This window comes from Opisthocomus hoazin, chromosome 3 (assembly GCF_030867145.1).
Source record: "Opisthocomus hoazin isolate bOpiHoa1 chromosome 3, bOpiHoa1.hap1, whole genome shotgun sequence".
Lineage (NCBI taxonomy): Eukaryota > Metazoa > Chordata > Aves > Opisthocomiformes > Opisthocomidae > Opisthocomus > Opisthocomus hoazin.
The window spans coordinates 79,483,406-79,510,476 of record NC_134416.1 but is presented as its reverse complement, the minus strand read 5'-3'; positions in this window follow the sequence as shown (position 1 = coordinate 79,510,476).

Below are 27,071 nucleotides of genomic sequence, written 5' to 3'. Positions count from 1 at the left end.
TTGAAAGTGGCTCTTTAAAAATGTGAACAAAATAGAGGTTGTTGTATTTTTTATTTTTTGAATGAGACTCAGGCCCAGCTCTACTTATATGCCAAATCTTGGTTAAGAATCTGTTTCATTTATGAAAGCAGATAACAACAAAACCAACTTGAACATATCAATGGGTGTTATATAACATTGTCTTAGTACAGTAACTTCCTATCTATTGTGCAATATTTTGTTTGTTTCTGCTGTTGTCCTGAAAAGTTAAGAAATTTAGCAGTATTATGATGTGAAGGAAGAAGGTAAAGTCTACCAACTCATATACTCTTCTAATTAACTGTACCTTTAGCTTGTGTTTAATTTTATCTTTTTAAAAAGAAATGTGTAATTAATTCCTTTTTAATTAAAATGAGTAATCATATCTCACTAACATTTCAATGTTTTACCTTAACAAAGAGCTTAATATTTAGAAATGATTAAAAACTAATGAATTTGCATGAACACTAATAAAAGACATTAGAGTGATAAGAAATATCCACCAGTTGTCAGATTATTGCTAAGGTACACAAAATAGCTTTTGTAAGAAAGAATACTTAAAGGTGGAAAAAAGTAAAACCTGTTTTGAAACTTTCATAATTGAAAATGCAGTCCAACACTGAACAACCTTCAGGTGAAATTTTAACACTTTGAAGCTATGGCTGCACTGACAAAGTAGTTTAGACGAGTAGGAATACAGCTCTAAAACAAAGCAGTGGTGCTGAGAAGCTAATATTCACACTGCAGATATGTCAGGTATTTAATTTTACTTCTCAGTGGCTTTAATCTTGTCATGTGGACTAAATGTCCTTTTGCCATTGGAGAACAGCTTCTAGTTTAGTTTCATATGAAAGCAATCTAGTTCTGGTACCTTGAGATCATTTTAACATGCAAACCAATTAAGAGGTGATACCTGGGACGCCCATTCCTGATCCAGACTAAGCCCATAATGCAGACAAACCCTAAGGTGGTGTCAACAGGGTGTTCCAACTCTGAGCAGCGCTGCAATTCTGGCGTGAATCCTGTGATCAACCTGGCTTAACGAACCTTGTTGATTTGGTTTGCAGAGACCTTTTGGTTCATGCCAGTTGGAGTCTTTTTGGAGGAAACGAAACTAGAAGCCTATCACCAGATAAGCTCTAAGTGTGCTGCATCTGCCTAAGGGAGACGTAAGGGTCTGAACGAATTTGGCCTTTGAACGGTGTTGGGGAAAATTTCAACAAGGACACAAGATTATAACTGTCCAAAAATAGAAGTGTAGATACTATGGATATATAAGCTTCAGCATTTACCTTCTTCAGTACACAGATCGTCTCCTTTTATGTCAACTGATTAATGTAGACACAATTTGATGCACAATGTATCTATGAATGGTGGTAGTAATTTACTCTTGAAAGAGTTTATGGTTTATTTTTTGTTAAATGCTCATCCTAATTTGGGATTACCCCAAAGCCCTTTGAAGGTTCTTTTACGGTACTCTAAAGGGGTGAGACAGGAAGAGAGAGATTTGGCACCAGAGAGAAGTCAATAGCTAGGAGTTTGGGCACTTACCTGGTGGTGAAATAAGCCCATTGTTCTGTGAGGTTATGAATGGGATTCAGTAGGAGACGTTTAGGTGCTAGTTCATCCGATAGCTCCTGCTCCAAGTTTAAGTTTCAGGAGAAGTATTAGATCAAAATTTCTTGAAGTCCAATTAGAGTCACCAAGTTCCCCCTATTTATGCTTTTTTTGTGTTTTCTTTATAACCCCCCGTATTGCTCCCACTGAGCTCCAGAGATCTGACAGTACAGAAGAGCTTAATTCTCCTTTCATTTAAGCTAGGGTAGCTCAGTTTGTTTTTTATCTAGTCTCTGAACAAAATCTTCTACTTTGATAATTTTTCATTTCTTCTCTGCCTAGATCATAGATATTTTATTATCAGTGGAAGAAAGAGAACGGCTGCTCAGCGGGAAATTTGGAAGACAGAGAAACTGGATCTACTGAGTTTCATCTTTGAAATAAAAAGAACACAACAGGAAGAAATTATTGCATGTCTGAGTCTGCCTTGCCTTGACTTATACACAGACCAAGAATTCGATGTGTACCCTTTACAGCTAGGAAAGGAAGTTATTTAAAATACTTCCTATGGATGATTTACAGCATGATATACTAAAAGCTTTGGAATAGTTTTCTCTGGATTGTGCCTGTACATGTCATTAGTGGATTAAGTATCACTTTCAATGGTTATGCCAGGTGAAATCTTACTGTTGATAATGTATGTAGTCTTTTATTTGTAAATGGGGAACAAAGCCTTTTGAATGCTGAAGTTCACTTAAAGATTGGCGATAACTCATCACTACATAGCAAAAAAGTAGCAGAGATATTCCAAGTCTCAGGCCAATTTTCAAACTATAACATGTTAATAGGTTTATACTGATGTTACCCATCTCTTCAGAAATAACAGTCGTTTGCATATGTAGCAATGTTAAGAGATTTGCCATAGTACTGAAAAGTACATTGTAGAAAATCAGGTCTTTCACCTTTTAAAACCATGGTGCGCATTGTTTGTGCAAGAGAACTTTCTTTTTCAGAGGTGCATTTGACACAAGTGACCTAAACTATAATGTTCTTTTTTAATGGCTCAAGGTGAGTTTGCTCTTACCTTCTTAATGACTACATACTTTGCTATAGGCAATGAAACCTTAGTGAGACTATTGCTGGTTTATCTCAATATTTCGTATAAAAATTCAGATCAAGTTCTGAGTCTTGACATTACTGCTAAAAGCATTTTGGTTTAGCAAGTTTTTAGTCTGACTAGTACAGAGAAAGTAGGGGGGAATAAATAGACACATAGAAAGACACAATGTGAAAAACCATGCTCTAAAACAATCTCTGAACCAATGCTTCATGACAACCATCTTCCCACACTTGTTTTCTTACTTGTGGCAAATATAATGGGATCTCTTCTACAATGCCTCTAACTGAAGACAGCAAAATCACGCTAGAAGAAATTACCTCGGTATTTTCCCAGTGGTCTTCACAAGTATTGTAAATATGTATACTGGATAACACAGAAAAAAAAGGACTATATTAATCTTGGACCTCAGTTCAATCCATTAGTGCAACTTGGGGCTTTGCATTTGTGCCAAAAATTTTACGGCAATTGACAATTACAGCTACGTAATGACCGAGACAGTGACAGGTGGATCACATTAGTGGGTTCACCAGCTAGAGCAGATGTTCCCTGTCAACTTACCACTCATTAGAATAATTTATATGTACATAGGTTTCGAGATTTCAAACTCATGGAATGATGTGTATATGCTGGTAATGCCTATTGCATTACAGTTACAGTATTTCTGGATATTACCATGACTAACCATTACACAGTGTTGTCCGGTATTGTCATTTCGATAAGAAATTTCCTTAGTGAATAGGTTTCTTTTTCTCTTTTTTTTCTCCTTTTTTAAATTAAAATGTTGAAATACTTTTCATTCAAGGTAAAAGGGTCCTGTTATTTCACCCAGAAATCTTACCCTGCTTATAGTGTATTAGTAGAATGGCTATCCTTTCACAAGAAAACCTTTTCCTTTGATAAAAACAAAGAAAAATTTTTCCCTACCATTTTGTAGGGCTTGAGAATTCCAGCATGCTTAGACAGAGAACAACAGTTGCAGGAAGCAGACATACCTACTTTGGCCTACGATTGAGACACCAGAAAACAGTGGGAGTCAAAAAGAGAGGTTTCCAGAACAGAAACTTTCCTGATGTAGTGTGGCAGCCACTGGCAGAGCCCTGGCTATACAGCAGATGGCTGAGGCAGCCGTCCCCACTGACAGCAGCCAGGTCCCAGCTCTGATCGCTTCGCTGCTGTGGAGGACTATGCCACCGTAGGCAGTCCTGCTAGCTTCATATAAAGGCAGCTGGTCTTTACTGGCACATTAATTCTTGCACCCTAGTCTCATGGAAAGTTGCATCAATGGCTATTATTTTATAAATCTGCTTCCTGGACTGTTAGTAGAAAATTAAAATGAATTTACTGTCCCAAGTTATTGATGGTAATAGCCTTTTTCTAAAAGCAAAAATACTCCTCTTGCTGCATACATGGATGCTTGTCTATTTGGTTAATGTCAGTTCACATGATTTGCGGCCACTGTTTTTCACATTTTTGAAACAGGAAGAAATTACTATCCTATTTTTTTAAGTGGAAAAACAACGATAACTTTCACTAATACAGAAGTGTTTACAGGTTTTTTGTGTGTCTATATGTGACTGAAATAAAACTGGCAATGTTCTTAATCTGGAGTACATGAAACTATAAACATATTGTTAGGTACATAGGCTGGCACTCTAGAGCACTATAAGAAAACAGCAGATAAAAATTATGATAAACCCAGAGATATTATGGGTTACAGATCCCTAGGAAGTTTATACAGATATATCTACAGGGCCTCATAATAAATTGAGCTCATTTAACACTTAAAAAGTATTCAATATATGTTATTTAGTTCTTACAGCAACTGACATTGAAGATATAATGACATTAAATTGAAATCAGTGGTTTCTATAATTCCAAAGATTATTGTTAAGGAGTGTGGGGGGGAAAGCCCTTTGTCTTTACATAACACTGCAAGAGCAAGCAGATAGATAGAAAAAATCTTAGTCATTCTCCACCTTCCATGTTGATTTCTGCGAAGGCCTGTGCTTCTAGGTAGGGCATCTAGCTGCAGCTTTTGGAAAGACAGAGCTGTCAGAGCTCTGCAAAGGTTGGTGAAAGTGACTGCGAAAGTCTGTGCCCCAGCCACCCATCGAGAATAGCTCTATGGCATTGAGTCACCTGCTACAAGCTGAGACTAAAATTTCTATACCAATAGAAAATGCACAGTGTACAAGACAAAGTCAACACCAATAGTTTCTGTGTATTGAGTAATCTTGAGTTACCCAGGAGACTGATTTTGATTAGCTTTCACATTTTTTGTGGGTATGTTACTGTCTTCCTAACTCTGGCTCCTCAGGAACAGCTTCGTTCCAACCATTATTCAGGGACCTGTAACTCCTCTCCAAAAGACCTGGCCTAATTACAAGTAAGTCCAGGTGCCTCTCTCCATTCCTTCCAGATGACGACAATGACCATGTTGTAAACATTGTTTAGAGGAGCTGAAATACCTGTGCGTTAGGTAGTAGCTGAGTGACAACATCCCTTTGAGGATGGATTGCAGTAAGGGTGCACTGACTAGTTCACAAGCAAGTTACCATGCATTTCTTGCATATGCTTTCTGTAGAACAGCTCCAAATAAATAAGAGCTCATTTAGAGTACATAAGAACTTAAGGGATGAAAATGTTTCACAGAACAGGACTTAGCCATATCCACCATGATAGGGCGGTTCACTACTGATTTGTTATTTGGTTGTTGATCACAGAAGGAAAGGAACAGGCGTGGTGACCGCCATCCCGGAGCTCTGGATATTTTAATGTAAATGCTTGGATGCTTCTGTATGTACCAGAGTCTGGGGGTTATCTTGTTTCACATCATCCTTATAACAGAGTTTTTTGAGATGGTGCAAGGCTAATCAGAAGAGACAACAATTTATTGTCTAGCTAGCAGATGTACCGCCTTTTTTAAATGCTCAAAAACTTTATAGCACTTGGCTATGAAGTTAGTGACAATCTTTAAAAAGGGAACAGCTACTCTTTTGCAAAATTGGACTGAACCAGCTGCAAATCATAAGTTTATTTTCCCTCACTTAGATCTTCAAGACAAAATAATTCCTTCCAAACTACCCATGGCTCCTCTTACTTTATTTCTTACTGAGATTCTCTGTTGTGGCTTTGGAGTTCTCTTGTTTACATAACTACAAGAGACCAGTATGTAGAGCAACGGGGTTACAGCTGAGCCCACTGGTGGGATTTGCAGTGATTTGCTGAAGCAGTTTTGTGATAGGGACAGATCACATATAATGGTGGGTAGGCACCCGACGAACTTCTTATTTAAATAGGAAAAAATCTCTTTAGAAAAATTGTTGTAAACACACAGGGATTTTGTGTCTAATGACTTTATCAAGAACATACGCAGGAAGCCCAGCTGGGAGACAGATAACATTTATGAATGAACAGGAGAAAATACATGGGGAACGAATTGGCAAATTTTCAAGTACATGAGCTGAACTGGGATCTACAAAATCCCTGCGAACCTTGAGCTCCTGATTTACTTGCCATGGTTCCTAGCTGAGCAGAGAGAATTTGTTTCCTTGACTGTTTTAAGATGACACTACTGTAAATGCATGCACTGGATTCAATTATCATTTATTGATGACCAAGTTGTAGCTTACCTTAATGCCAATGATGTACGTGTTTTCTTTCCATGTGCTGGCAGAGCCTAGCTCTGGTACATCTACCAAATACTAGATCTTGGCCCAAGAAAATGCACACAGAAATCACCCCCAGACTTCTATGAAAATAATATATCTGCTTCAAAGCCAATATATTTGCTAGCACTAGAATATGAGAGGTGAGTTTTTGTGCATGCAAAAATTGGAAGAGATGAGAGAGGGTTAAGGGTTTAACATTACTTTGGTCCCCTATTGAAATACAAAGGAGAAAAACTGCAATGACAAATCCTGTATGTTATATATAAAAAAAGTCTTTTCAGACTTTACTTATGCAGGATAATGATCTAAAATGCTAAATCATGTTTTATGCATTTTGGGCAAATATTTCTGCCTTAGTTCACATCAGTCTTTTAGAATAGATAAGTTGTCAAAGTGCTATAAAATGTGTTTACAGTATTCTGTAAACACCTGTGTACCATCTAATATAATTTGTAAAGCATATTTGTTGCTTTCAGCTTTTAGATGACACTTGGAAAAATAAGTTTTCTGTTCAATTTGGAATGCCACGTTTGCTTGGTACAGCCTGAGCTGGGTAGAAAGCTACAACAACAAGTTAAAAAGCCACTGAGCAAACCGAAACCCCTTCTCTTGCCTGTCTTCTCACTTCTAGACTAAATGTGATTAAAGTGACTACTGCCCCCATCCACATTTATCCAAAATAGAGCTCAGCAGTGTAGCACTTTTTCTGCCATATTTTCCTGATGTCTGTTTGCACTTTATCCTAGCCTGTATTTATTCCTTTCCTAAATTGGCCAAGGTAGGCCACCCTACTTGACACACACTTCATCCTCAGGACGACCTGGCGCTGAAACATGTGAAGAGCATTTCTGTTCAGAGCTCAGCCTACAGTGGATTAAATTGTAAAGACATCCCTCCCAGGTGCATGACCTTCAGCAGGAGCGGCGGCTGCCAGCAGAACTCAATCTGTAGCAGCTCGTTTACTAAGGACTGGGGCATAACTCCTATATACGCATTGGCAGAAAGATGGGAGAGGCTCACCAGGAGCTGGAAGGCTTGTGAAAGATGATGAGAAAGGAAAGAAAAGGGCCAGCATCTGTGAGACAGCAGTTCTAGAATATGTGAAAACTGGCAGGGAACTATTCAGAAGCAGAAGTTGTAGAATTTTAATCAAATCTGAGTTTTACTAGGTAAAATTTGTGAATGCTGAGTGTCCTAGTATTGGGGGAGACAAGCATTGTTTTATGTAGTCTGTCTATGGTTATCTTTCAAAAGCTAGGATCTCATTTCTCTTGGTGTGTTCTTTTAATATAAATTGTGTATTAAACGTAAATGCTTCTGTATATTAATTAAATATGTTTTTAGGATGGCTTTTAACTAATAAATTGTCTCACAGCTTGAGAGATATATGCAAAATTGGTCCAGTCAGTTACTCTTCGTTTTATTTCCATGCCCAGAAGCCTGCTCTGGTAGTCTGTGTGGTCAGCTTTGAAACAGAGTCTTTGCCAGTGGGCAAACTGTTGAATTGACAGTTATTGTAGACTTGAAGAGAATAATATCCTATCCTTGGGGTTTTTTTTTCTTTTATTATTGCTGTTTCTTGTCTTTTTTCATTTTTTTTAACCCAATAATCTTAGCTCATTCAACTGTTTTTAGCAGTGCTTTACTTCATTTTGAGTATCCATGTATTGTGGAGATGTTTTATTCATGTCTGAGTTATTTTCCTTCTGAAAATGTCAAAAACATTGTAGGCACTTCAGGTTTAGTGTGTTCACTGTTCTACAAATTGAATCTTCCTCCAGCTATAATTATTACAAACTGGGTGTTTTTCCTCCTCCTAATTCATCTAGAAGCATAGAAGAAAAGACAGGCTGGTTTTATAAAGACTTGGGATGCCACACAGCTTAATTACAACTGTATATGCTTCCGTTTCCTTGCAGGTGCATAATACACAGGATCTATCACTGAATGCAGACTTCCTGTGTATTTATTTGAGCTTCTTAGTTTCCCATCCTTTAAAAACTGTTTAATATTTTGGAGAAATGTTATGAGGCTAAGGATGCTTTGACATTAAGTTGAAGAGTTGCTCTAGAAGAGTCCATTCCAAATATTGAAATAGATTGTGCAGTGGGAGGGAAGATCTTTACTCAATGTGTGTGCTTCAAGCAGGTGGTACTATTAAGCAAATCACTGTTTTAAGGGACATTCTTACCTTCCTTTTAACTTGTGGACAGTTTTGTAACATGCTCAGTTTTTCTTATTTACTCCAGAGAGAAACCACTTCTCCTGCCCCCATGATTTTTAAGGGCATTTTGCCCCTTTTCCCCCAAAGGCAGTTATAACAGAAAGACCATGTGAGGAGTTTATAAATATCATCATTGTGCAGTGAACATCTACTCATTATTTCAGCATCTCTTTCCAGATGTATGGCACTTGTTAATGTGGACAGCTGGCAGCTGTCCCTAATATACCAATCCCCACTTTTTCTTATCTTGATTTTTCTCCTAGAAGTAAGAGGACAAAAAATTGAGAGAAAAACATACAAAAGATATGCTTTGTATGCTGCTGATCGATATATTCAATGAGCAAAGACAAGATTCTGCTCATACAAAACTAATTATGTGGAAACAGGCTCAAGTCCTCCGTTTGTACTGGTTTTCTATTGGCAAACAGAATTTTTCTACCTTCCATTGTGCATTGGAGGGCACACTGTGGTTGTTTGGAAACTGAAGAAATTGTCCTCTCAATTTTTTTTTTTTTTTGCCTATTTATGTGTGAATCACCCAAGTAATCTACAAAGCATAATTACAGGGGACCAAATGAGAATATTTCTTCTACAGTTGAAAGATAGAAGGTAAAGAGATTTCTGCCATACTCTGTTTTCAAAAGATTCTTCATGTTTTCTCTAGGGCTACTACAGTATAAGGCTATTACATGGCAAAGCACTGTAGGCTGCTGGTCTAAGAAAGTTCGAGAGACCATGCCATTATCTAGATAAATTTGTAGGGTAGATTATTCAGGTCAATACTTTGAATGGCAGCCATAGTGGGATTACCAGCGATGGCAATACCCCAGGTTGTGAGCTGCTGCTATACAGAATACGGCTTTTCTGTCTGTAAGCATACATTCAATCCACTTCTGTATTGCAGTTATCTGAACTGTAAAATTCTTTGAGGTCTTCTGTGTGAAGTCCTACAGAAGTGTGAAATACTCTTATTGCAGCAATGCCTGATGATTTTCTTCTCTAGGGTGCTAACCACAGGGCTTCCCCAGCTGGATGACGATTTGTGAATTTATAAGTATGGCATTTTTTTAGAGAAATTCAGGAGAGCATTCTGTAACAAAAAATGCTATGAGGGGCATCTTTTAGTGAGAAAAACGTAGAAAATTAGCTGACATTTACAATTATAAGGTTCCATTTTCAGTTTGCTTAAGACTTTGTTAGGTTTTTTCCTGGCTATGTGTCTGTTTCAAGCTGAATAGTTTTAAAAATTTTAGTGAATATAATTTAGCTGTTTCACTCAAGAAGGTTAGAGAAAAGTGTTTTCTTGCCAACATTAAAGAAAAATCTAACACTTTTAGGTCCCTAAGCCTCTTGACAACCTCCCACCCTTGACTTCAGCAAAGCTTTTGACACTGTCTTCCATAACATCCTCATAGGGAAGCTCAGGAAGTGTGGGCTGGATGAGTGGTCGGTGAGGTGGATTGAGAACTGGCTGAATGGCAGAGCTCAGAGGGCTGTCAACAGCAGCGCAAAGTCTAGTTGGAGGCCGGTAACTAGTGGTGTCCCCCAGGGGTCAGTACTGGGCCCAGTCTTGTTCAACTTCTTAATCAGTGACCTGGATGAAGGGACAGAGTGTACCCTCAGCAAGTTTGCTGATGACACAAAACTGGGAGGAGTGGCAGATACACTGTAAGGCTGTGCTGCCATTCAGCGAGACCTGGACAGGCTGGAAAGTTGGGCAGAGAGGAACCTGATGAGGTTCAACAAGGACAAAGTTCAGGTCCTGCACCTGGGGAGGACCAACCCCATTCACAAGTACAGGCTTGGGGCAGACCTGCTGGAGAGCAGCTCTGTGGAGAGGGACCTGGGAATGCTGGTGGATATCAAGCTAACCATGAGCCAGCAGTGTGCCCTGGCTGCCAAAAAGGCCAGTGGCACCCTGGGGTGCCTTAGGAGGAGTGTGGCCAGCAGGTCGAGGAAGGTTCTCCTCCCCATCTACTTAGCCCTAGTGAGACCCCATCTGGAGTACTGTGTCCAGTTCTGGGCTCCCCACTTCAAGAAAGATGAGAAACTGCTGGAGACAGTCCAAAGGAGGGATAAAAATATGATGAGGGGACTGGAGCATCTGTCCTACGAGGAAAGGCTGAGGGAGCTGGGCTTGTTTAGCCTGAAGAAGAGAAGACGCAGAGGAGACCTTATAAGAGCTTATAAATATCTGAAGGGTGGGTGTCAGGAGGATGGGGCCAGACTCTTTTCAGTAGTGCCCAGCAACAGGACAAGGGACAACGGGCACAAACTGAAGCATAGGAAGTTCCATGTGACCATGAGGAAGAACTTCTTTCCTTTGAGGGTGACAGAGCCCTGGAACAGGCTGCCCAGAGAGGCTGTGGATTCTCCTTCTCTGGAGGTATTCAAGACCCGCCTAGACAAGGTCCTGTGCAGCCTGCTGTAGGTGACCCTGCTTTGGCAGGGGACTTGGACTAGATGATCTCCAGAGGTCTCTTCCAACCCCTACCATTCTGTGATTCTGTGAAACAGAGATTTGAAATATGTCAAAAAAGGGAGTGGAAAAATAAAGTTAGTGAAATGCCTTGAACTGGCATTGAAGTTTGCCCCAATTAAGTTAGGCTATAAGACTTTGAAAAATCTTATTTTGTAAATATTTCCTATAGACTTAGAAAGAGTTAAGCAACTATGTTCCCTAAGTAGGTACTGCCTCTTCAGTCAGCACGTTTCAGGCAGGGCACTTGGGGCACTCATTGCATTGCCATTGCTGTGCCTTTCTGTTGTTATCAAACTACCCTTGAAGCTGGCAGCAGAAATGCATACATTACCTCCCTGCTGGCACACATCAAGGATGGAAACCTACCACCATTATCTGTTACGCTGTGCTGAGGCACTTCATGTTGGTTGTTCTACAGCCCTGTTGAGTCGTCACTAGTCACATTGTTGGCAATTGCTTGCTCCATACTCCTTAAAAGAAAACCATCTAGACTTTGGACATTGCAGAAACAAAAGCTACATAAAGAAATGATAACTCTGCCAAATCAAATGCATAAAGTAAAGAAATGTGATTAAAAGTAAAATCAAGACTGAGTTTGCTTGTATAACTTTAACTTGCCCCTCACCCGTGAATGCTTTTTCATACAATTTTGATCACATACTTTTATGCTGTTGTTTCATAAGATTTCTGTTGCTTTCAGCATATGGAATAAATAATGCTTGGAGAAGAATTGTAGTGATATAAAGAAAAAGGACAAAAATCTGTCATTCCTCTATCATTTCGTTTACTGGAGACATAACAAAATACTTAGTGAATGTGCACCTGCAGGAAGATAAGCAAATTATGGTGCATACACTTCTATACTCAAAACTGTGTTTTGTTTTAAACTGGAAACAGAAGGGACTATTAGCTGTTATTTATTGACAAAACTCTCCTTATTAGAAACTGACGTTATCATTTTTGGCATGTAGATCTAGGAATTGACTCAGCTGACTGATCTTTGAAGGTTTTATTTTATTTTTCTTAAGTCAATATCTTCATTGGGATAGAGATTATGATTATGGGAACAAACATTAAATCCAGGTTGTTTACAGATCAGCACTTAGGCACTTGTCTACTGTCTAGTATGTTGCAAGTTTGGTCTCCTTTGCACTAAAAGTAACTGATGGGAAGAGAAATAACTGCTAGAAATGAGGTGCAATTTTTAAACTGGAACATTAAAAAGACTGTTGGGGAATGTAGCTATCAGTGTGGGAATTCTTAGTTCAGAGATCATTTGCAAAGCCGATGTTGCATGCATAGAAGTTATGAAAATTGGGCCCATTTTGCTGTGAATGTCTAGGGTTGCACATATTAAAATCAGAACCGTACCATTGTGACTGTAAGGGTAATATACCAATATAATGAAAGCAATATATACAGTTATGGCCACCTGAACCATATAACCGATATTTGAATGGAAATAAACCAGTGCTGAAGGGAATAGTCAGTGCATAGCCAGAGCACATGGAAACATGCATTTCTTAACAATGACAGCAAAAAGTGAGAGAAGAACCAGTAAAGAAATAAACTACAGCATGACATAAGGTATGAGAAAGGTTAGGGGATGCAGTGATTACTGTTCTGATTCAGTGAAGCCTGGTGTACTCTTCACGTGTGATGAACAATTTTACAAGAAGAACAATTTGTTAAAAGTCAAGTGGATATGTTTTTTGACCATCGCAGTTTGCTGAGTCAAGTGGGTATGTGATACTGAAAATATGGACTGTAACAGTATTATTTTTTAAATGTTTAAAAATGTTTTTGTAAGTAATAAACTCTGGCACCTAACCATTAATTAAAATTAAGTTATTTTACCTAGTTGTTAGTTCTTAGAGCACCTTCTGTCCTATGGGGTACAAACAATCATCCAGGATGGAGCTGCAGTCCCCATGTTACGCCATGTCTGGAAAGGAGATATCCCTTAACGCCTATGCTGAATACCTGCCATCTATAAGGTTGCAGCTGAAGCATAAAAATAGCCTTTGGTTCAAGCAGAAGGTGCAAGTGCGTGAGTGTGCTGATACAGTAACTTTACATACAGACTATATAATTCACAACACGTATTGTCTTAAATAATTTCTTGATGGGTGGGAAATATTTAAATTTTAAGAAAATATTTTTTTCTTCTATTTTTGGAAGCCGTAAGAAAACTGGAGAAAGGTTTCTTTGTAAACTTAGATGAATAAACTTTTTCAAACATTTTTAAAACTGGGAGAAAGAGCAGGAAGAAATTTCAGTCAACATTTTAAAGAGCTCTATGCAGTGACTTCAGAATTATATGCATAAGATGCCAAAAAGTCTTGTTAGGGATGTATATATCTTAGAGGCAATAGTTTTGTCTCGGGAACATTATACTGCAAAAGATCACAGGCCAGACTAAGTGGGAATTTCAGTTAAGTAAAAACACAGGGCATACATAGGTCTGTAAGTAGGGAAGAGAGATTCAGCAGAGATAAGCCTATGAAGGAAGAAAGCAGTGTCAGTGCCTGCACTGCAGAAATATCAGCAACCTCTCAGATGCCCACAGCTTCTAAAAATGAAGAAGAAAGCAGAAATGAAGAAGAAAGCAGAAATAAAGAAGAGGTTACTGTAAGAAAACAGGACACTACAGTGAGACAAGATACTTTATAACTGGTGATCAATACTGCCTGCATGCACACACACCTAGAACCACGAGTGGTATCGAATTGCAAGTTATTTAACAAGTGAATTGCAAGTTATGAAGATGAAAAGAGTATGTATTTTTAATGGACATGTTTAGACTTAAAAAATGAATTTATTTTATATTCACATTTTAATGATAAAAATTTTAGGAAGGCATAACAAGAAAAAATAAGAAGGGAATAGAAAGTAACCTTAGTATAGTATTCAGATTATTAAAATATTAGTATAGGAATAAAGGAATTAATTTTAGCCATCTAAGCAACTTATATAAAGGAAAGTCAGTATTTTGTGAAGTTGAGTGGCATATTGCATTTTGAACATATATAATAAAACATCTTTCTTTCCTGAAAAGCAATAAACAAGAATTAAGAAATACAGTTTTTGTAAAGCTTCATTCAGCTAAACAGAAAGAACAAAAACCCCACCGCTTTTAAATTTACCTTTAATAAATTTTGTTACAGTAGTAAGTGACGTCTGACGATGTTTCCAGTAAGAAGTGGTCTTCAGAAGTACACGGTGTAGTTTAATTCAGGTAGGTCCCTTGAGATGAGGTAGTTTACTCACCTGTTAAACACCTTGACATAACTATCTAGGCTGGAAGTTGTAGAAGAATGAATCCTCGCTATATTTCTCATATAATCTGATTCTGGGACTAAATTACCATATTATGTTTGCAGACAACAGTGCCTAAGGAGAGCAGGACTCCACTGCGCAGCGTCTCCTAGAACCCTTGTAGCATAGCATCCAAGGGCTACAGTTCAGTTACTATAGTTACTAAAATATTAGTTTCTTCACACTCATAGCCTTTATGGTGATTACACAGAAATATATATATTGAGCCTTGAGACTGGAACACCCTTAATGTTCATGAATACAATGTAACTCTGTAATAACCAATCATCCCCTGCTTCACAGTCTCCTCTTGTGTTCTGGATCAAGGCTCATTGACATTTTGTTTCAGCTTTTGGGTGGAAATTCAGATTGGTTCCCCTTGGGTGGACACTACCAATATTTATTTTTAGGGATATGTTTAATTCATATCTAAAAAAAAGAGACATTTAAAAAATTTTTTTTTCTTGGGCGTTACATGGAACTTACCTATTCAAAACTGTTATTGGTTATACCACACTCGACATAGTCTCCTTTGCATATGATCCTGAATAGCCTTGACAGGATGCAGACTACTGAGGCAGACAACATGCTTTCCAGAACATTGCTAACCCTTGCTCCGTGAACATCTCTTTGGCATTGCAAAGGTTTACAAGAAATTACCACAGATTTGGGTACTCAGTATGCAAGCTCTGCATGCAATGGCCAAATTCTGTCCTCCCACAATAAATTTGAGCTGTCGTAGATGCAATTACTGTGTAAAAGTTAGAACAACAGTGATGGAAGAAGTAATTAAGGAATTGTTCTTCAGCCTTAAGTGACTTGAGAGTAGAATAGAAGTATCCAGATTGCTATCATACTTCTCTCTAATATTTGAAGACTTGTACAAGCAGCAGCAAATTATTTCTTTTCTTATGTATAACAACAAGCAAATAATATTAGAAGTATTAAGACTAGGTTTTGTTTATTGATAGAAAACCACATTACTTACCATTGTAAGATTAGGAAAATGCGTTATAAATAAAATGTTCATGCTAAACTATCCGCTTCATGAAAATTGCTTTTCAACATTTGTTTTTTTCTTAAGGAACAGTGATTCCAGGTTATAAAATGTAATACCGTGATATTTTTAGAACATAATAATGACCCCATCTGATCTAAAGTGAGAGGTTACCTTTAGACCTTGATTGAATTGCAAATAAAGCAAACCTTCACAGTGGCTTTACTAAGCTAAGAATCTGAACCACCACTATGACAATAGGCAAAACTTATGATGGTCTTTTTTTTTTTTTTCCTCACGTTCATCAACTGTCTGATACCTAATATGTAATATTTAAATGTTGTCATGGTTGAGATACCAGGTATCAAATAAACTTGTTGCATCACATTTAGTGTCTCCCTACAATGACTATAAAGATTTCTTCATGAAGTTTTTTTGTTAAAGATGTTTTATCAGTTTCACAGGCAATGGCAAACTTTAATATGAGAAGTTTGTTTTCCATGCATTTTCTCTAGAACCATCTGCTAAATTATCCTACGTGTATTACCATTACTTTTTATGCTGCAGCAATATGGACAAATCTCACCTGAAATACTGAAACTGGAGAAGCTTTACTGTAATTTTTTTTCTTTATGCATACAATGAAACACACATTTTTGTCTCTGCTGGATTCAGTCTTTTTCAATATGAGGAATTGCTGAGAATTTTGCTTTACAGTCTGTTAATAATAATATCCATTGGGCTTGCTTAAAAATTTCTTTATACTTCTGCCATCAGCAATGTTACCTGAGATACTGTAAGCAAGTCAAATTCAATTCGGTTCTGATCTCTGTGGGTACAATCTCTGGCCAAGATAATTTTCTTTCTGGCAGAGAAAAGTGTCTATAGCTATTACAAGGTTGGTTAACCTATATAATGTGTGGTGGAAATGAGAAACTTTCTCTGTATCCAGCTGGTTATTAATAAAGAACAAATCCTCTTGTGCTGTCAGCAACACTTTGCTATGGTCAAAGTCAAACTGGTGACTGACCATCTGTCTCTGTGCATATGTATTTCACATAGTTCGTGCCTTACTGATCCATAGGATCTCACCTTGAATCAGAATAATTAGCTATGTTGAACCAATTTCACCTAGTCAAAACCACCAAGATGTTTACTGTTGACGTCAATGTAGCCAGGGGCTCTGTTGGTCCCAGTTACAAATAGTAGTTTCTGTTACCTTAGATCATTCAGTTCATTTTTATTTTTAGTATGTAAAAAAAAGTATTTATTCAGGTTTTTAAGATTCTGTCACAACTTTGCCATATAAAATTTACATTTTCCATTATGCAGTGAGACTTGTTTTCAAGCTGTTGACTAACAGTTCATTATGTACCATTACAGCAGTTTTCCACATGTGGCTTCACTTCACTACAGAAAATATTTTTTTCAGATGGAGGCTTCAACCATTGCTTTGAAGTATGGAACAAAAAAATGAACATTTCTTAGAGAGATAAGTAGGTGCTTTATTTGCTTACAACTTTAGTTCAATAGCATGTCGTGCATGACAGAAGAAGCAGAAGTATTGTCAGGCTTTCAGTGATGCTTATACCACACAACAGTGAAGTTTGCTTTCTTTGGCTTACACCACCAGTCTCAGCTGGTTTACACTGTACGACCCCTGCAGACTTCAATGAGCTTGAGTCGGGAAACCAGTTTTGTATCAGTTTTATCCCACCTAGTCAAGGAAATATTTATTTTGCTATTAAAGTAGAAGTATGGATAAGAGAACTGTAAAGTAATAAATATGAATGATATATGAATGATATTCCCCTATTTCCCATACCATGCCCCTGTACTCGGCACTGGTGAGGGTTCACCTCAAGTACTGTGTTCAGTTCTGGCCCCTCTCTACAAGAAGGACATTGAGGTGCTGGAGCATGTCCAGGGAAGGGCAGCGAGGCTGGTGAGGGGCCTGGAAAACAAGTCTTATGAGGAGTGGCTGAGGGAGCTGGGGCTGTTTAGTCTAGAGAAGAGGAGGCTGAGGGGGGACCTTATTGCTTTCTACAACTACCTGAAAGGAGGTTGTAGTGAGCCAGGTGTTGGTCTCTTCTCCCAAGTAACTGGTGATAGGACAAGAGGCAATGGCCTCAAGTTGCATCAGGGGAGGTTTAGATTGGATATTAGGAAAAATTTCTGTACTGGAAGAGTGGTCAGGCATTGGAACAGGCTGCCCAGGGAAGTGGTGGAATCACCATCCCTAGAGGTATTCAAAAATGTGTAGATATGGCTCTTCAGGATATGGTTTAACAGGCATGGAGGTGTTGGGTTGATGGTTGGACTTGATGATCTTAGAGGTCTTTTCCAACTTTAATGATTCTATGATTCTATATGATAAAGAAACTGCAGAAAAGAGGAAAAATCCAATCTGTTCTCCATGCACACAGTAGATAAGACCAGTTATAATGGGCTTGAACTCTGTGAGGAGTATTCAGATTAAATACTAAAAAACACTTTCTTATGGTAAAGATATTGATCAGTAGAATAGATTGCTTGAGTTCATCACCATAAGAGTTCATCTTTGAGAAAAGTCTAGACAGTCTTTCAGCCTGCCAGAATCACCTGGGTAAGAACGCATCCAAACCATCAATTCTCTGAAAATGTCAACGTTTAGAACTGCACTCAGATCCAAAGGTCAGATATCTAGATGTTGGGGGGAGGTGGGTGTGTGTGTGGATAATGAGGTTTTTTCCTCCATTTTAGAGAAAAGGAGCAAAATTAATTTCTAACCCTCTTCTAGATTCAGACCTCCTTTAAAAACACAGCTCTGAGAATACAAAAATCTATACCTTATTAAGCAATTAAGGTGTAAAGAAAACTCAGAGACAGGCTGAAAAAAAAAAGAAGAAGCTTTTGGTGCAGGTCTTGATCCATCCACTCTACAGATAAGTTAAAAAACTCATTGCGCCTTTAAAGTTGACTGAGTTCTTGGTAAGACGAAAAAAGAGCAGACAGCCTCAGGGAATGGCAAATATGACTCCGTTTGGAAGAGCTGCTCTCTATGAGAAAAAAAAGGTGCTGCTGTTGACCATGCTGTTTCTGATCTGTAATTAGTTGAGAATTTTGGTGTCAGGGCTGTCAGAACGCTACCTCTAAGCAGAACTAAATTCCTTCAGAAGTCATAAGGAAAAAAAGTCAGCATAGATGAAAATATTTTTTACTCTGAAAAAAAAAATTATTCAACATAGACTTTTTCATGTTTCTTTTATCTCAAAGGCAGATCAAAAGTTAGTTAGATTAATTTTATGATAACTCAGACAAGACACCAACATTGACATTCACAGTTAATCACAAACTGTTTGACCTTGGGCCACCTTCCATACATCAGAGGAGAGGTTTCAGAAAGACATTACATGAAGGGGTTGGCACTAATAAAGACCATTCACTGTACGGTCTTGCACGAGGCACCCTACCTGTCAACAGAATGGTATGACAGCACTCAGATCAAACAAGTAATTCAGTTAATGAGGTGTATATCAGAAACTTGCCGAGAAAGTAAACGTGTGAGTGATATGGGTACTTTGTCATGGATTAACAGAATATTAATCAAGGCAAGGTACATTTTCATATACCAGTGACAGAAAGATTAGGCAGCATGGGAGTGTTAAAGCTTCAAGTACCTTTGAGAATGCAGGGTCTAGTTTCTTTGCTTTTGTTTGAAATAAAATGAATATATCCAAATATCCTGCAGTCAAGCCTTATAATTTTGAATGGTTTCCTGTTTTGGAAACTTGGTTAAAGAGCATCAAAAATATTCTGTGAAAAGTTTCCAAAGGAACACCTACACTCTGTAATTTTAAGCAAATTAAACGTGTGCAATCTAAGACGGTTTCCTTCTGTCTTCATATCCTAGCCTCTTCAGGAATGGGCCATGGGGTACTTTTCTGTGTTTTCTGATCAGTGGTGTAGAGTTGCTGAGCCTTGATAAACAGTTAATGAGCCCACGGCCTATTGCTTCTGTGGTGGTTGAAGGATCTCAAGAAAACAATAATAACTGGTTTTAAAAATTGCAAAAGTAACTTTGATAATAAAGCACTTTTAAAACCAAAAATGTTGTTTAAATATACTAAGGTTATTGCAGTTATTGGGACCTATCTAGATAATTTTAAAAAGTCTTATAGAAATCTCATAGATTTTTTTGGCTGGTAAACATACTGAAGTGGAAATTGCAGGAGCAGTGGGACTTCTAACAGTAAGGAGAAACTCATTCACTGGAAACACTATCTTTTTGTATGCAATTAACGTACTTTCAAGAGAAGTGATTGGTATTTCTAGGGCCCAGATTGTGTGTGGTCAGATGTGGCAAAGGATTCTATTTACACAGTGGAGCTCCCCACACAAGCACTTGGTGCAGATGGGGAAGTTAGGACAGGCAAGTAGCACAGTATTTGCAGGCCACATCAAGGAAATAGCAGCAATATGGATATGATGTCATCTGTCACTTGCAGAAATCGATGTAGGCTATCAGAGATGCCCAACAAAAGAAAAGAAAGGGGAGTTAGTTATTCTTAGAAAGCATACTGGCTGCATGATGAATTCCTACTCCTTAAATATGTGCCTGAAGAACAGGATACTCTTGATATAACTAATATTTGTTGCTTTTCTGTTTCTTTCAAGACAGGAAAAACGTTAGGCCGAGACATGTCATAGAAGTTTCCCCAGTGAATACCTCTTTTGGATTTATTGTTTGCTTATTTGCTATATCTTCAAAAGTGGAACTTCTGATATACCTGTCAAATTGTAATGAACAAAGACAGCAAATCTGACGCGAACTTACAGGTCAGTGGTATGCTTTGTAACATCATCTCTGTATTCATATTCCTTCTTTTTCTCCATGTCTCTGTTTTGTCATGCTCCTGCAGATCTTTTCCCATTTATTCTCCCTTTTGATTCAGCTCCCTGAAGCTTCAATTTCTGCTATAGATAGCCACTGGGAGATTTCCTTGCGCTAAATATGGGAGCTACAACTGATGCACCTATCCAGTTTATATGGGCAAAAATTCATACATATTAAGCTAAGGTTCAACATCTGGGAAGATTAATCAAAGATTCTTAAGGAACTTGTACAGATCTCTGAAAATCTTGACCTGGCATCATGGACTGTCCTATATCCTTCTTTGCCCACATTTTGAACCATTTTATGATGCACATGTTTCTTCCTGATTGCTTTTTTTGGCTTGAAAATGAAGACATTTTTTTAAAAACTATTTCTGTAATGGATAAACTGGTAAGTGTGAAGTCTGCACGACATCAAAATCATTTGTAATGTCAAAATACACAATAAAATGGAATTGCTCTGAACTATTTAAGAGATGGCATAAGAAAATTCAGTGTAGTCATACTGTGGAATATAGAGATTAGTCAAAATGGAACTACTTTGTAAAACATCATGGAGATTTCTTAGCAGCAGGAAGTCCAAGGGACACATTCCAACACATCTTGTTTCATCTATTCAGGAGCTTTATACCACTTCAACGTTGTTTACTTTAAAGTGGTATAATATTAAATAAAACTGAAACAAAAGGCAGGGTTCTCTAGCACTCATGAAATAGAAAGTCTGTCCAAACTGCTTAGTATTTTAATATTACTCTCAGTAATTTTGAAGAGACTCAGAGGATCTTTATGGGATTCCTGAGAAAATGATTATGAACTCAGTAACTGATATTTGACAGCGATCAGGCCTCTGGGCAGCTGGCTAGATGCAGCTAAACTGAATTCAGTCAGCAATGTTGGTGGGCCTTGTGTTGACAGCTGGGTAGATACCAACAACGTTTTCCAGGTTAATTAAATTTAATCTCATGAATATTGTTACCTGGTGTTAAAAATAGCTTTTGCCACCATCATTTGTTATACTGGTTATAACACTTTCAGGACTGCTTTATACTTACTTGTATTCACAGTGATGGATTCTTTTTCGTTTTATTTCTTTGGATGGAATAGGTCTAGATGAAGAAGGAAATTATGATTTATATACCTTGTGAAGAAAAAGTTATGCTGCCTTCTGACTGAACCAAATAGACCTTCATAACAGCTTCATGATAAAACTGAGAGATGAAGCAGCAGCATGGAAGTAAAAGCTGATGTATGGTCATCTATTAAGGTTACTACTAAAAATGCTACAAATGTATGAGATTAATTCCTGGAACACTATAAGCTATAATATGAATACATTTGAAGGATAAGCTGATTTAAAAATACTAATAAAATACCTGGCCTGATGGGCAGATTTAAGAATTACCACTGAAATGGAAAAATACTGAAAAAGCAAACAAATTCAGAATAAAATGGCCTAGAACTATCTGTAGGTTTTTATAATTTTATTTATTATTCTACTGCATTTTATTTTGCATCCTATTTTCCCTTCTTTCAGTTTTCCTGTTGTAAACTGCCTGTGAAGAACTGGTAAGTAAGTCTAATATATCTAAGCATCTCCCTGATGCTTTACCCACCTTATTTGCTCTTTGTTTGCAATCCACGGATTCTCTGCTTTGTTTTAGGCAGAGAATGCTCCCTCTTCTGCCATGTTTTTCTGTGACTGTTGGCTGATGTCAGTGTTGCTCAGATGCCTCTCCAGGATTTGTGTTCAGTCCAGTCCAGTGACTGACAAAGTCTGACGCGGATCCTGAAGCTGCATATACTTATGTCACCCTAAATTCTGGGAGCTTTAAAGAAAACAAGAGCTGTGCTAGTCACAGAGAGGGCTTGTTTGGTTTTGATTAAGCAGAGAATGCATAAGGCAGCACTGAGGAACATAGGGAAAATAGATGCCAATCAGGTGAAACAGTGGATGACTCAAAGGGTTATGAGGGAGGGCCATTACAGAAATTATTTGAGTTTAATTTGAATGTTCCCAATAATCATAGTGACTTCATTCTGCCAGATCCTAAAGTCATTTTCAGGTGTGACATGCAAATACAGTGGTAATTAAAAAGGACAGAGACAGAATTGCTTATGGAGAAGGGAGGAAGGATCCAAAATATGCAATTATTTATTTTTATCACAGAGTGTTAGTATGATTTCTATGGAAACTTATCAGAAATTATTGTTTTAGGAGGAAACATGTCACTCCTCTGGCTCCCTGCTAATCACATCTGTGAGCACAGAGAAACCAAGCTAATCATACAGATTACTCTGACTAATGCTTTGGCTTTTTTTCTCTGAGATTACACACATGGCAGACTAATAAGGTTCAACATCAGCTGTCAGAAAACTCCTAGGGGAATGTTGCTTATGTGCCAAGAAAAAGGTATTTTATATGATATTGCTGATGATTGCTGTCATTGCAGAATGTGTAAACTGGCTGCTCCTGAGCACCTGTGACAGTTGCTGCCAGTTGAAAAGTACAGTGCATCCTTGAAAGAGCAAAATTCCTCTAAAAAAGAAGTAGGCGGAATTCTTTATCAAAAATATCTGGCTGTGTTTTCTGAAGGTATTGCCATTAAGGTGTCTTCTCAGCCGATAAAAATCCTACAGATTCTTTTGGTAGATTTTAAATCTTGACTTCCTTTGGATTCAGGGAGAAGAAAGGTATAGGTATATTACTCCTGGAAGACAGACAGAGTTAAGTTCTTTGGAGAGAGGAATAGAGACAGGCTATCTTTAGTGGTAGTCTTATTTCCTATATTTTGATAAAATTCCATATACAGTCCTGAAGAAATGCGACTCTGTGGCTGTACCTGCGCCATGTTCTGAGGTACAGGTTTGATCTACCTGGTGGCATCAGTGAATATGGCATGATATGCACTTTGCCTTGATATTGGTAGTGAAGAATGCTTTGAAGAGTGTAAGTGTTGATAATAACAGAAGAAACGCTTTTCTGCTCATTGTGCTGCCTACTGATCTCTGCATGTTCTGGCTGTTCAGCACTGAGTCAGTATGGCTGTTTCCCTTAGCCCTGCATTTTGTCTTGACTCTAGTGTAACTCTAAGAGACCATGCAACATTTTGCTATTGACTGCTGAGCAAAACAAAATGAGATTTTGTTTTGCATAACCTGTATGGATCTTAGATTGTGAAGTGCTTCTGCACCCTTCTGTAAGTCTGATTTCTCTTCTTCAGTGGTGTTTGTTTGATGTGTTTAAAGGATTTCTTTCCCAGTGGAGAGAAAGAGGACACAGTCATACTTCCCAAATGCAGAGGGAAACATGGTAGTCACACTGCCCAGTTTGATGCTAATGGCAGCAACTTCTAGGATTGAGGTGGGTGTCTAGAAAGGTAGAAAATTACAGGGTAAAGAGAACATAAAGCAAGAGGGGCAGGCAGAGTTATTTGTCAACAGAGATGTGTGCTTATTTGGCTATAGGTGGTATAACTTTTGAGCACCCTAAATGGTTCTGATGGGCCACAGAGACATTGGCAAATCAGGTCTGACAGACTAGATGTAGTGGGAGCCAGGACTATGCTGCCAAATACTCTCATTTGTCCTCATTTCCACTTCAGTACTTACTTCTTAATAGAAAAGATCAGATATTATTTTCATGGTAACATTATATGATGCTAACTTTATATTGCACATTGCCTTATTGTAGTATTATATTACATTATTATATATCATCACAGTAACATCCTGAGCAGGTGTCATGGTTTAGCTCCGGCAACCAAGAACCACGTGGTCAGTCTCTCACTTGTCCCCACCCACCAGTGGGATGAGGAGGAGAATCAGAAGGAAAAGGCAAAACTCATGGTTTAGGATAGAAACAGTTTAATGGAATGGCAAAGGGAGAAAAGAACAGCAACAACAATCCTGATGAAAAGAATATACAGAGTGCAATGTTCTCACAGCCCAATGCTCAGCTTGCTCCTGAGTAGCAAATCCCCCTGCTCCAGGCAGCTCCCCTACTTAAATACTGAGCATGATGTCACATGGTATTGAATATCCCATTTGATTGGTTGTTTGGGTCAGCCCAACCTGCTTCTTGTGAAAATTAACCCTATCCCAGCCAAACCCAGGACAGCAGGAAAAATAAAGTGCCCTGAATTCAAACATTTTGCTGCAGCAACCTCACTTTTTCTGAATTCATTCTAACTGATATTCATCTTACACTTTCAAGAAGTGATGTATTTTGGAAGACAAAATGTTAGAATTGCCATATGATGCTTGTGGCAGGGATCGGGGTTGGCGGGGGAACAGAATCTCTTCTAGCAGGAAGGGAACTAGGTGTACTTGACCACAAGTTTCAAAAATTTATCACTTAAATAAAGCTGAACCTCTCTGAACACAACACTGGCATAAAAGAAGCTCAGAGGACATTAAAAGAGAGTCTGGCAGTGTGTTGTGGATAAATTCATTTGTCATAGTATGGATGGGGTGTTTGTATGTTACAGTTGCCCTCCTTCTTCAAGGGAATGGCTTTGAAGAAGTCATTAATAATGTTTTGCAGTCATGTATTGTGTCTGTGGAAAGAACAGTTATAGTCTTTAAGCATCATAAATCATGAAAATGTAGAAGACTATTGCATTGCTGGAAATCACTGTCTCTATCCATTGGTCACAGAAAAAAAAAAGGCAACAAGAAAGACAATATTATGTCCTTATACACAGTTCAGGAATTTAATTTCTAAGTGATTTTTTGCATGTTTTTTTGTATCCATTGTAAGGACAGTATTGACCTGTGCTTTTCTTATGTGTTTGTTTTGTCTTTTCCCATAGCTGTCTCAGCAAGCTTTAAAAGAAGTAGCAACGCTGTGAAATGTAGCATTAGCTGGGGCTATTTGCTGTAGTCTGCTTTCACACAGATATTTTGCGGAGCCCAAAGACATTCAAGTTTGTGATGCACAAGCTTGGGTCGGGGCTGTTCTGAAGCTCTTTCCAGTCCCTGTGTTGCACCAGAATCTGTTGTTCGGTGAAATACCATGTAGGAGGAGGAGCAGGCTGCTGCCTTAATCAGTATAATTCTTTCCACAAATTATCTGATCCAGGTTCTATTGAAATGAATAGAAATATTTCAAAGGTATGTAGATCAATGGTTTGTTTTCTAGAATTTTCCTACAGCTTTGCTGATGCTATCGTGTCTGATAGCATATCCTCTCTTTCTATAACAGATAACAGGGAGATGTAGTTCTTCTGCTCTCACTGGAACTAAGTGAGGTCTTATCTAGATTACTAAACAGGGATCTTTGTGACCTTTGAGTGAACTATAATGAAAATTATTTGCATGACTTGGATTTTCTAGTATTTTTCAATGAGGAAAAAATAGATTGATTTTGACCTATTACTAAAATACAGGCTGTTGCCATGTTCAGCAGTCATCTACTTTACTATTGCTTTAAATTAATGATGGATTAATTTTGTCCATGATAATGTATACCATCATTTTAAGAATATTTCCTGTGATTTTTAAGAACTCCATTCAATAATATATTAAGGCTGGGATTTTGAGGGTTGATCTTTGGTCTAGAAAGTAAAAAAAATCCACAATTCTCTCCTGAAGGCAAAAGTTCTTGTTTTTTTTTTCTTCCTTCTCCGCCCCCTCCATAATCCGTAATCTCAAATTCATAAGAAAAAAACACCCAGTTTAGAACCTAGCTAGAGAAATTGCCAGGCTCGTAATGGTACAGCAGAGAGGTTAGAGGCAGTTGGGCAGCAGTGCCCAGCACACAGCTAGCAGGAGAAGCAGAATTATACAATATTAAGTCACCTGAATGGGTAAAGCGACAGGAAGCAAGCCTGAGAACCTCACTGGGCATTGCCAACTATCCTACAGATCAGTGGCTTTCAGCCTGTGATTGACAGACTCCAGGGAGTTACCGCTACTTTTAAATGACTTGCGAAGTTGACTGAGAGAAATAATTCAATGAGTGCTACGCAGCAGTCTGCATGAGTTGAACTTTCTAAACCTAACTCTCATACATTAAAAAATTTCTTCAGAATCCACAAATCACAGAAAGGTTGAAAATGGATCTATACAGAATAGACTGCACACAATAGCTTGCAGGTTGAAGACCACAGCAGATATCTGAAGTGAGGAAATTTTTTCTTTTAATTTCATATAGTATTAATTTCAGTTCAAGTGATATCACAGTTGCAGAGTTACTATTTATGAAGGATTTCGGTGGATAATCTTTCAGAAGCTGTTACTTGACTTTGATTTTTCAGTCCTGCATATAGTGTAATGCAAATCCTAAAATGAGATTTGAGCTCTTGAAACTCTTTAAACTTGAATTGCAGCATACAGTGTATTATTTGGAAGATGTGACAACATGTTCAATAGTAGGCAGCAGGTGGTGTTAAAAATGTGGTCTTTGCTTTTGAGGGTTGAAAATAAAACATACATGCAAAGTGACAGGTGGTGATTATGTCTGGGAAACCACAGAGATCTAGGGATTTTGCTAATTTTGGCAAACAGTTCGTAGCAGGAAACTTACCTAAAAATTCTAGCTCGTTTTTTTTTTGTTAATATCCCAATTCCCTAAGCTCATTCTTGAACAAAAATGCTGAAGTGTTTGCTAAATCCACCAAATAATTAAATAGTTAGGGTCTTCTCCAAAGCCTGCTGTAGTCCATAAAAATAATTCCATAATTTTAACATGTCTTGAATATACTATATTTGCCAGCATAACTCTGTATCTCTGCATAGTCCTATTCGAAGTCAGTGAGTCTCTTGTTACGCATACATCTTTTCATACTGAGGAGGAAGGTGTTCAGAAA